The following is a 12,390-nucleotide window of genomic DNA, read 5'->3' as shown; positions in this document are numbered from 1 at the left end:
AGCCATTTATTCGTGATTACACTGACAAACTTCTAGAACTGTGAAACAGCAACACACTGCAGCAGTTAGACTAAGTGATGGAGGTCCGCGTGTTGCTCTAGACTTATTAACATTTCTAAACAGAAGATTCTCGGAGCGTTCAGCAAACCAAGTAATCTAACGAATTAAGTAGTATAAAGTAGGCTTAACGTGAGTTCGACCATTCCATCCTTGCATATACGCATTTAGTTTGGTACATATTTCTGCTATTTACCCACGGTGCTTATATTTCATCAGGTGCTTAATTAATCAAATTAGTACAGACTGAAAATGGAGATCTCACTTAACGAGAGAGGCTTAAATCGTCAAGCATTATATCACACAGATTAAGTTCATATTTACTAGCATTAAAATTAACAAAAGCGTTAAATGCAGAAGCTTTTCGCATGACCAGGTGGGTTAAGGCGTTCGACTGGTAATCCGAGGATCGCGGGTTCAAATCCCCGTCGCACTAAACATGCTTGCCATTTCAGCCATGGGGAGGTTATAATGTTACGGTCAATCCCACTATTCGTTGGTAAAAGAGTAGCCCCAAGAGTTGCCCTCTAGTCTTACACTGCTAACCTAGAGGTAGATAGCCCCTGAGTAGCTTTGCGCGAAATTCAAAAACAAACAAATAGCTGATAATAAATAGTTAATTACATAGGATTGTGTGTTGAAAATTTTACCATGAAACAAGGAAAACTTTCGTCGTGTTTAAATTTTTATTTTGTTTTGTTTTCCAAACTAATGTGTAAAATTAGACTGAATTCATTTCAAATTGCTATAAATATACAGTATTACCACCCTAAAAATTGGGTTTAAATACCCAAGATGGTCTGAGCATATTTAACCCACCACGTATCATTGCGCTTGACAACAATCAAATCAAACTTTTCCAAATTAGTTTGATTTCTTGCTAAGGACTGTGATTACACAGTTAATTAGAACTCCCTGGTGTAATTTAACGTCATCATGTGCATTTTATGGGAATTTATTGTTTATAGTATTAGACAGTTTCTCAGTTGACTCTACATCTATTAAAAGCAATTTCACATTTATTGACACGGGTGTTTAGAAGACGTAAGAAGTGAAACAGAGTTAAAAGAGAACTTAAATAGGTGTTAGCACTAATTCATTTTAAAATAATTCTTCTCTGAGGCTTCATCTAAAATTATGACGTATCGTGCTTACAATGATGACAAAACGAGAAAATATTTTCCTAAAACTATTGTTTAACACTGAAAGTTTATTTTACATATGTAGTTATTGAAAATGTTTGTTTATAGTTAAGTAAAAAAGTTACACAATGGTCTATCTGTGCTCTGCCCATCACGGGTATCAAAATCCGGTTTCTAGTGTTATAAAGTCCGCATACACATCGTTATGCCATCGAGGGTCCTTTTCAGAGAATCACTTAACAATGTCTTTGTCCATGACAACCTTTCTCCAATGCTTTCTCAGACGAATTATGTACGCAAACGATACAATGGATGGATGAAAACTATTATAAATATATATGTCCATATCTAAATGGACATATATATTTGTATGTGTGTCTAATATTCGTAAAACCATACGAGGGTTCGTTGCCTCTTTTTTAGTTTTAAATTCATATACCACAAGAAAGGCAGCTAGTTCTTTCTCACTCAACACAAACTTTGGGGCCACTCTTATAAAACAATTGGATTTGATCGTCACTCTTTCAAAGCACCAATGGCTACAAGTTCGAACGGCATGTTTGCGATAATGGTAAGCGAACCTTGGACCCTCGGGTTCACAATGTAGCAAGCTAACCACTAGCTTATACGTGGCTGCACAAGAAACAAGATACAATGTATTTGGATAACCCTCAGGTAAGACAAAGCTTAGAACCATTTCTTTAATGTATTGATCAGGTTAACTTTAAGAAGTATATTAGAAACAACATTTTTAAATTTAATATGCAACCAGTGGTTATTGTATCACAGCATAACATATTTAAATCATATAGATAATTTGAATTGTTGTCAATGCTTTATACAATTCACTCCTTAAATTATATTAAAAGCTGATATAAAATGTGATGAAATGAAACAGAAAACTTTAGATAATTGGAGAACATGAAATAATTTCCATGGTGTTATTTCGTAATTTTGAATGTTTTCACAAGCTTATCAACAGATAACGGACAAATAAGATTATGGTAACCAAGTGCTTTATATGTAGAAAAGAGCTTAGAGGGTTGATATAACTTTAACTGTGGAAAATAGATTCTAGGATATAATATAGCTTAAGGTGTGGAAAATATCTTAGATGGTTTGATATGGCTTTAGATATGGAAAATAGCTTTTAGGATTGATATAGCTTTAGCTGTGGAAAATAAATTGTAGGGTATAATAGAGCTTTAGGTGTGGAAAATAGCTTAGATTGTTTAATATGGCTTTAGATGTGGAAAATAGCTTTTAGGTAGATATAGCTTTAGCTGTGTTAAGGCGTTCGACTAGTAATCCGAGGGTCGCGTGTTCGAATCTCGTTCGCACCAAACATGCTCGCCCTTTCAGCCGTGGGGGCGTTATAATGTGACGGTCAATCCCATTATTCGTTGGTAAAAGAGTAGCTTAAGAGTTGGCGGTGGGTGGTGATGACCAGCTGCCTTCCCTCTAGTCTTACACTGCTAAATTAGGGACGGCTAGCGCAGATAGCCCTCGAGTAGCTTTGCGCGAAATTAAAAACAAACAAACAAACTTTAGCTGTGTAATCTAGATTGTAGGGTATAATATAACGTTAGATGTAAGAAATAACTTAGATGGTTTAATATAGCTTTAGATGTGGAAAATAGTTTAGAAGGTTTGATACAGCTTTAGCTGTGGAAAATAGATTGTAAGGTATAATACTAGCTTTAGGTGTGGAAAATTTCTTGGTGTAAGATTTAGATGCGCATTGTAGTAGGCTTATCATCTTTAGACCTTTAATTCAAGGTTAACTAACCATCCAGTGTGGATCTTTCACACCAACATCCTGTGTTTTCGTGGATAGATTGTGAAGCACAAACTTGAAACGTTACTGTATACACGTAAATCCATGTGTATAACAGTGTATATTGATCTCCAGGGAATAGCTACGTCCAAACAACATTAACTGTTCTCAACGAGGTAGCCCGATCTCAAAACCAAATAATCTAAGGCAAGGGTAATAATCCAACTTTTAAGTCTTGAAAAAGTTTATAATGTAGAAGCTTAGAGCTAGAAAATAGCTTTTCATGTTAGCGTTCTTGCAGTGACGTTACAGTCCTTTCACTTCCTTCTGAAGGCTAGTTCTAATTAGAACTCTATTTTCTTGAATGAGATATTATCTCAAAAAGGTAAAACAAGCTTAACGTAGCTTAATCACACTACAGAAAATAAAAGAAAGATGTGTAATCTATTATGTGTAATAATATTAATGCATATGGCGTGTAGTACGCAATACATTGTGACGTTTAGGTCACTTGCTTGTTACTTGTTTGTGGATTATCTAAACTTTAACGCAAATATTATTCACAAGTCAACACATTTCTGTTTGTATTTGTAGTCCACAATGGTGACGATGTTTCTAATTTTAACTCGTGTTGGTGTTCAAACTAAATGACTAAAATTATAGTCTTAGTTAATTTTACTATTTTGTACACAATTATCGCTAGCCTCTACTTTGCTACAATATAAGCTAAGGCTTAAGTTAAGTCATATCATTTTAATTATAAATATTTACTCGAAACCACGGTTTTATATTAAGCTCGTTGAGAGGCCGTGTACAATATCGTGTTCAGATGATCACAAATGAAATATGGTTTTGTTGTTCTGGTTTTTATTAAGCTAAGCACAAAGCCACACTATGGGCTACCTGTGCTCTGCCTAGCAGGAGCATCTGAACCCAGTTTATAGCGTTATAAGTCTGCATACAAACTACTGTGCTACTGAAGGGGGAAGACAAAACATGTCAGTCAGTTAATTAGCATTCAAATACTGTAAGTAAATATATGAACACTTTACTAATAGCCTGCAATATTTCTATGAATTATCATAAAAGGTTGTCGCCTAGAAAATATCAGCAACAAATAACTAAGACCAAGATGTGATTGTACCGATATAAACCTGTGTAAAGCCGAAATATGTTGTATCTATATAAACCTGTGTAAGGCCGAAATATGTTGTATCTATATAAACCTGTGTAAGGCCGAGATGTGATTGTACCTATATAAAGCTGTGTAAGGCAGAGGTGTGGTTGTACCTATATAAACCTGTGTAAGGCTGAGATATGTGTGGTTGTATCTATATAAACCAAGATGTGTTGCAATATAAACCTGATATGTGATTATATAAACCTGTGTAAGGCAGAGGTGTGGTTGTACCTATATAAACCTGTGTAAGGCTGAGATATGTTGTATCTATTTAAACCTGTGTAAAACCAAGATGTGTTGCACCTATATAAACCTGTGTAAGGCCGAGGTGTGTTGTATCTCTATAAACCTGTGTAAGGCTGAGGTGTGGTTGTATCAATATAAACCTGTGTAAGGCTGAGATGTGATTGTACCTATATAAACCTGTGTAAGGCTGAAATGTGTTGTATCTATATAAACCTGTGTAAGGCCGAGATGTGATTGTACCTGTATAAACCTGTGTAAGGCTGAGATGTGGTTGTACCTATATAAACCTGTGTAAGGCCGAGGTGTGGTTGTATTTATATAAACCTGTGTAAGGCCGATATGTGATTGTACTTATATAAACCTGTGTAAGGCTGAGATATGTTGTATCTATTTAAACCTGTGTAAAACCAAGATGTGTTGCACCTATATAAACCTGTGTAAGGCCGAGGTGTGTTGTATCTCTATAAACCTGTGTAAGGCTGAGGTGTGGTTGTATCAATATAAACCTGTGTAAGGCTGAGATGTGATTGTACCTATATAAACCTGTGTAAGGCTGAAATGTGTTGTATCTATATAAACCTGTGTAAGGCCGAGATGTGATTGTACCTGTATAAACCTGTGTAAGGCTGAGATGTGGTTGTATCTATATAAACCTGTGTAAGGCTGAGATGTGGTTGTATCTATGAAAACTTGTGTAAGGCCGAGGTGTGGCTGTAATTATAAAAACCTGTGTAAAGCTCAGATTTGGATGTACCTATATAAACCTATGTAAGGCCGAGATGTGATTGTATCTATGTAAACTTGTGTAAGGCTGAGATGTGTTGTATCTATATAAACCTGTGTAAGGCAGAGATGTGATTGTACCTATATAAACCTGTGTAAGGCCGAGATGTAGTTGTATCTATATAAAACTGTGTAGGGCCGAGATGTGATTGTACCTGTATAAACCTGTGTAAGGCCGAGATGTAGTTGTATCTATATAAAACTGTGTAGGGCCGAGATGTGATTGTACCTGTATAAACCTGTGTAAGGCAGCGGTTTGGTTGTACCTATATAAACCTGTGTAAATCCGAGATGTGATTGTACCTATATAAACCTGTGTAAATCCGAGATGTGATTGTACCTATATAAACCTGTGTAAATCCGAGATGTGATTGTACCTATATAAACCTGTGTAAGGCCGAGATGTGATTGTACCTGTATAAACCTGTGTAAAGCCGTTTCGAACCACATGCTAGTCTTTAATTTGGCAAAAACCACAAGACTTCCACAATAACTTCGAAATTCATTTAAACGGAAACTGAGTTTCATAAATAATATTTCATACAATTTGCTGCTTGAAAAATATTTGAAAGTAGGAAGAATACACTTCCGCTGTTCCAATTTGTGTGTGTGAGAGAGAGATGGCGTACATCTGATGACTTTTTTATCATGACTTTGTATCTTTCTATTTTGGTTGTCAACAAACAATACTTTAAGTTGATTCTATTATGCATGGATATTACACGCAGATAAATAAGTATTAAATTCAGTGTATCAATCTCAACTTGAGGAAACAAAACATGACCGTGTTGATAAATGATAAATACAAAGAGTTCTGACCGGAAATTTTCCTTTTACAGTATTCACATGTTGCTGTATTTGTTACTTGAAACCAGAGTCACTAATTGCTTTGAATAAAAATAAAGAAAGTCCATACCACGTGTTAAACAACAATTCTGATATTTTAAAGTATTAATGTGGTTTACTAAAACTTATCTAAAGTTCACTTTAGTTTATTAAAAATAGGGAAAGTTGTGCTTCATAAGAACCATCATAAAATAGCCCCCTTTCTCTTCGCGGTTAACGAATCACTCATTATTCACGGAGAACTAAAGGTACCGACCAAGCTCCTCCATTACCCTTCCAACCTAATCACACCAAGCATGTTTGTCTTTTTCACCTTGGGCGTTATAATGTGACGGGGTATCCTATTATTCGTTGGTAAGAGGAGTAGCCCAAGAGTTGGCAGTGAGTGGTGATGACTAACTGCCTTCCCTCTAGTCTTACACTGCTAAATTAGGGATAGCTAGACCAGATAGCTTTCATGTGGCTTTGCACGAAAATTCAAAAACAAACAAACAATTACCTTTCTCTAATTGTTCCTTTAGCTACCAAAAGATGGGTTTGTACCCGAAAAATAACCCGTTAGAATACACGCCCGTTGTATATGAGCATGTTGGGCAAGTGTGGTCCTAGTAAGTTATGAATAAAGGTATGAACACACGTTAAAAAAATGGCGCTCGACTAGCAATCTGTGGGTTGCAGGATTACATCCCTTTATCGAAAATATTCACCTTTTCAGCTCAGAGAACGATATAATGTGATGGTCAATATCACTATTTGTTCGTAAAAGAGTTGGCCAAGAGTGGGCAGTGGGTAGTGTTAACTAGATTCTTTCCCTCTAATCTTTCACTCCTAAATTAGGAACGGCTTGCGCAGATCGCCTTCGACTAGCTCTTGTAAAAATCAACAAACTAACCAAACTTGTGTGAAATTTAAGAGCACAGCTCTGTCTAATGTTTAACAAATGATCCCTTGTTATCCGTATATTCTGTAAATAACAGAAATAGAATTAATAACAGTACAAGCACACACACAGCACTAAATTTTGCATTCCACCCTGGATAATTATCATAAACTTGTACGAAAAGCATAGTAATACTCAGAATGTATTGGTCAGTTACTACTTATCATCAAAATTAAAATGTATGCTTATAATTATTAAATACCTTTAATGAGTGCAATTCGGTAGGAACGTTTGACTGTTTTTCTTCATACCTTTTATGACTGATCTGTTTTTGATACGTCAAAGAATTTCAAAACGTTTCCTAATAAATCTCTGAAATTAAAATTGGCAGTTTTCCTGAATCTCCAAGAAAGACAAACAACTGGTACCTGGTTGGTTTTGAATTTCGCGCAAAGCTACACGAGGACTATCTGCGTTAGCCGTCCCTAATTTAGCAGTGTAAGACTAGAGGAAAGGCCGTTAGTCACCACAACCCACGGCCAACTCTTGGGCTACTCTTTTACCGATGAATAGTGGGATTGACCGTCACATTACGACGCCTTCATGGCTAAAAGGGGAACTTGTGTGGGGTGTGAAGGAGATTTGAACCTGCAACCCTCGGATTAGGAGTCGAGTGCGTTAACCACCTGGCCATGCCAGACCTCAGTTGATGTTTTTCTTATTATGTTGTTATTCATACTTAAGTATTATGTAATGCAAGAGTATTAGGTTTACTGAACTGGAGGCACTTGAAATATTCCATTTTACTTGAAAATTTCATAAACATCCAGCCTGAGAGGGTAGTGCATCAAAAAGTCACAAAACGTCAAGAAATAAATCAAATATATTTTTGTTAAATCGCGTACAGAAACATTTTACTCTCTAATCTTTTTTTATTATTAATTTTTTACTTTTCTTCATATTTCATAAGATACAAAGAGGAGGGTCCTTTGTTTTTTATTTTCAGAGAACGGTTACTTTCGTCATGTTGTTCTATTATATGGATTAAAAAAATAATTTTTCTCCCCCACGCGAAAAATATAACTTCGTAATTCACGCCATCGTAAAATTAAGAACCTCGTATCTTCTACTTCTAAGAAATAAATTATTAAATCTAATTGCTATCAACAGAGAGCATGGACTCAGTTGAATATGAAGAAGACAAGATTAGCTGACAGATTCGGCAAATGTAAATGGCAAGATTTGTCCAAAATACTAACATCTGTTGCAGAAAAAGTAAAGTACGAACGATTATAGACAAAGGAGCTGAAAGATGAAAACCCTTTTCAACCTCTTTCCAAAAAACAGATTTAAATTTCAAGATACACGTAGTCCTAAACAAGAAGGCTGATAATCTATCATTAAAAGTAACTATTCTTGTTTTATTTCCACGTCGATAGATAACCTAAGCTAACGCAGTGGTAACAGTTTTTGTTATCGCTAAGTTTTTGTTCGAGTTATACGCGAGCTTAAATCTGAAAACGGCAAAGCCATTTGCGAGGACTTTAATACAGCCTAAAGCATTCTACTGCAGCAGGTGTTTCCAATGGCCAACTGCTCGTCAATATCGAAATGCTTTTGCTTCCCATCTTCTTTGTCCGTACAAGTATTTCTACTCACCCATTCCGTTCGTTTCAAGCGCACGCTCTGAAAATCGAACATCTTGTAACATATGACAAAGTTCGTCTCTATGTATTTGTGTTTATTCACGCGAGCACGTGATCATTTCAAGAGCTAAAGGTCTTTGCACTAGTGTACCTACATGTAATTTGTATTCAACACGGACTGATTTAGGGAAACTGCTTTGACGGCTATATTTATATATATACGATATTGCATTAATATTAAGGCTTAGCAACATTGTAACTGCCACTTGGTATACATACAATTTATCGAGCGTATAAGATAAACATGAAACAATGCAGAATATATTCTAATCCTTAAACTGACACAACCAAACGTCAGTTATGTAATATTCGCACCTGATTAACAGTGACGTATAACGACCATAAGAGACTAACATATCGAGATAATAATTTATTGAACGCATCTAAGTTCTTTACAGCCAAACTAGTCACACACATGAACTAGTCGCATTCATATTACCAACTTAAGATATTCAATTGTATCTGCATATATCAATGCGCTAAATGCGTACTAATAAACGTAGTTGAAAAATATAATTATACCACTAACGAGAGATACCTTTAATATTACTGTTGGCCTATTTTCATATTATTTCTGAATGCGTTTTATCAAGAATCATTTTATAATCGTTATTAGGTATTCATTTTATAAAAGTGGCATAGAATCCAACAAAACCTCTAGTGTTAACCGGTACTTCCCTTCAAAATCTATCCTAACAAAACAAACACAAAACACCTTGACACTAAGAACTAACCCATAAGGTTTCGCGTGAAACTTTTGAAGAACTACTTTTCTACTTATTGCAGAAGTAATATTCTCGCACAGTGTATCAAGTCAGTGCTTTGTATGTGCTAAAAGCTCAGACATCACGTTCATTCATAAAGTATTTTATATGTTTGTGTTCGTTTTATAAGTGCTGACATTATACTCATTATAGATGTAATATGTATATGTTATCAGTTTTCGTTGTGTGAAAACTGTTCACATTCTACAAGTACCGTTTAGTGTTCGTACGTCTGCTACCGTAAGGTTCATTGTGTCAAGATATACTACATGGCCAAAAGTATGCGGACACCATTTATAATAAGTGGGTTAGGCTATTTCAGCCACACCCATTGCTAACAGGTACATAAAATCGATTATACAGTCCTGCAATCTCCATAAGCAAACATTGGCAGTAGAATGGGTTGTACTGAAGAGCTCAATGACTTTCAACGTGGCTCTGTCACAGGATGCCACCTCTCCAAGAAGTCAGTTTGTCAAACTTCCGCCCTGCTAGAGCTGTCCCAGTCAAATGTAAGTTCTGTTATTGTGAAGTGGAAATGTCTAGGAGCAACAACTGCCCAGCCACGAAGCGGTAGGCCACACAAGCTCACAGAACCGGATTGCCGAGTGCTGAAGCGCGTAACAGTCGTCTGTCTACAGTTGCAACACTCATTACTAAGCACAAGAACTGTTTGTCGGGAGCTTCATGAAATGGAGTTCCATGACCGAGCAACCGCACACAAACCTAAGATCACCATGCGCAATGCCAAGCGTCGGCTGGAGTGGTGTAAAGCACACTGCGATTGGACTCTGGAGCAGTGGAAACGCATTCTCTGGAGTTATGAATCACCCTTCACTATTTGGCAGTCTGACAGACGAATCTTGATTTGACGGATGCCAGGAGAACGCTACCTGCCTAAACATAGTGCCAACTGAAAAGTTTTGTGGAGGAGGAATAATGGTCTGGGGCTGTTTTTCATGGCTAGGATCTTTAGTTCTAGTGAAGGGAAATTCTACAGCATACAATGACAATCTAGAGAATTTTGAACTTCCAACTTTGTGGCAACAGTTTGAGGAAAGCCCTTTTTCATTTCAGCATGGCAATGCCCCCGTGCAAAAAGCGAGGTCCATAAACACATGGTTTACCGAGGTTGGTGTGGAAGAAAATGATTGGCTTGCACAGAGCCATTACGTCAACCCCATCGAACACCTTTGGAATGAATTAGGATGCAGACAGCGAGCCAGGTCTTCTCTCGAGATATCAGTGCCCGATCTCACTAATGTCCTTGTGGCTGAATAGAAGCGAATCCCCACAGCCATAATCCAAAATCTAGCGAAAAGCCTTTCCAAAAGAGTGGAGGCTGTTATAGGAACTAAAGGGGGGACCAACTCCATATTAATACCCATGGTTTTGAAATGACATGTTCAATAAGCACATATGGGTGTGATGGTCGGGTATCCACATGCTTTTGGCCATGTAGTGTATATGCTCTATGGCTTACCACTTATATAACATTGAAAACTGCAGTGTCGGGAAACAATGCATAAATATAGCTTCAGAACAGATTTGATCTACAATGGAAAAGTACATCAAAGGATGTACAATGTTTGTAATCACAATATTCCTTTCGAAACTTTGTAATTTGTAGAAAATTTCGGTATGACCTGTTTTCATCTGATAACGATTTAAGCAATTAAACGTAAAGAAATATAGTTGTTGTTGTTTTTTTATTTTAGTTATCCCTTAATCTTCCACAGGGTCTTCAAAAGTGTTTTGTTTCAAGAATAAATAAAATCAAAATTAAGAGCAACAAATATTTTTATTTCTTGTTTATGAAATTCATATGTCGTGGTGTGTTGTAGATGATTTACAAGACAACACTTTCCTTTCCCATAATAGACAAATTGTTGTTGATCTTTCTTTTCTTGTTTTGGTTACTTTTTATTAACAGCGATTTTTGAGCTGCTACACGTCCATTCAACATAGCACGACATCCTGTAGTTTTATAAAAACAATTAAAGATAAAAAAAATATACAAAACCTATATGCATAGTGTTTCATGATTTGTTGAAAATGAAAGAAAAATGTTGTTCTTAATGTTAAAGGCTTAAGAGAAAGAAAGGTTTGGTTTGTTTGTTTGCTTTGAATTTCGCGCAAAGCTACACGAGGGCTGTCTATGCTAGCCGTCCCTAATTTTGCAGTGTAAGACTAGAGGGAAGGCAGCTAGTCATCACCACTCACCGCCAACTCTTGGGCTACTCTTTTACCAACGAATAGTGAGATTGATCGAAACATTACAACACCCCCTCGACTGAAATGGCGAGCAACTTTGGTGTGACGGGGATTCGAACCCTCAGCCCTAACATTATGAAAAAGAAAAGAAAGGAAAGTAAAGAGTGTAGTATACAAGATACGCAAGAGTCTGGTAGCCAGAGTAGAATAGGAAACTGACTGAGCTTCTTAAAAATAAAACTAAAAAGGAACGAGTTAGAACATGCAAATGCACAGAAGAAAGAAACCTTTTACATGCTGAAAACTATAGAATTATCTGTCAGTGTTCAGGTACTTTCTAGATAATTCCATTGTCTACAAATTTTGCATGAGCACAATCGAGTAAATCAGAGTCGATAATCTTTAGAATGTTAGGACAATCAGTTTGTAAATTAATTTAGTCACGTTTTCAATCAAATTCACACAAATCCTTCAATGTATATACAAGGGTACTCGAATGGCACATCAAAATATGTCAGCATAAGTAACTTCCGATAATGTATACCACATATATAAGCAATAACAGCGAGCGTCCTGGTTGTTTCGGTTGAATTTCCCTTTTTAACAGCTAATACTTCATTCCATCAGTTCAGTGAGGGCCTATTACAATAGTACTACAATATTGTAACACTTCAATAAAGTTCAACCTCACTTAGTTGTAAACACCCTTTATGACGGTAAAACTGAATGATAGTTTATAAAATTGCAATAAATAACGATTAACATTAAAAAAACCAAGAATTTATTAAAATTCAT

The 12,390-nt window shown here is 36.2% G+C and overlaps 1 protein-coding gene across 2 annotated transcripts in view; it reads right to left on the bottom strand.

Annotated features, from left to right (window-relative positions):
• Positions 1-12,390, bottom strand: part of LOC143247373 (uncharacterized) — a 119,279-nt gene that overhangs the window by 65,394 nt on the left and 41,495 nt on the right. The gene's annotated exons all lie outside the window — the stretch shown is intronic.

This window comes from Tachypleus tridentatus, chromosome 3, assembly GCF_004210375.1.
Source record: "Tachypleus tridentatus isolate NWPU-2018 chromosome 3, ASM421037v1, whole genome shotgun sequence".
NCBI classification, from domain to species: domain Eukaryota; kingdom Metazoa; phylum Arthropoda; class Merostomata; order Xiphosura; family Limulidae; genus Tachypleus; species Tachypleus tridentatus.
Note: the sequence above shows the minus strand (reverse complement) of the source record. Positions and strands in the feature narration are given on the sequence as shown.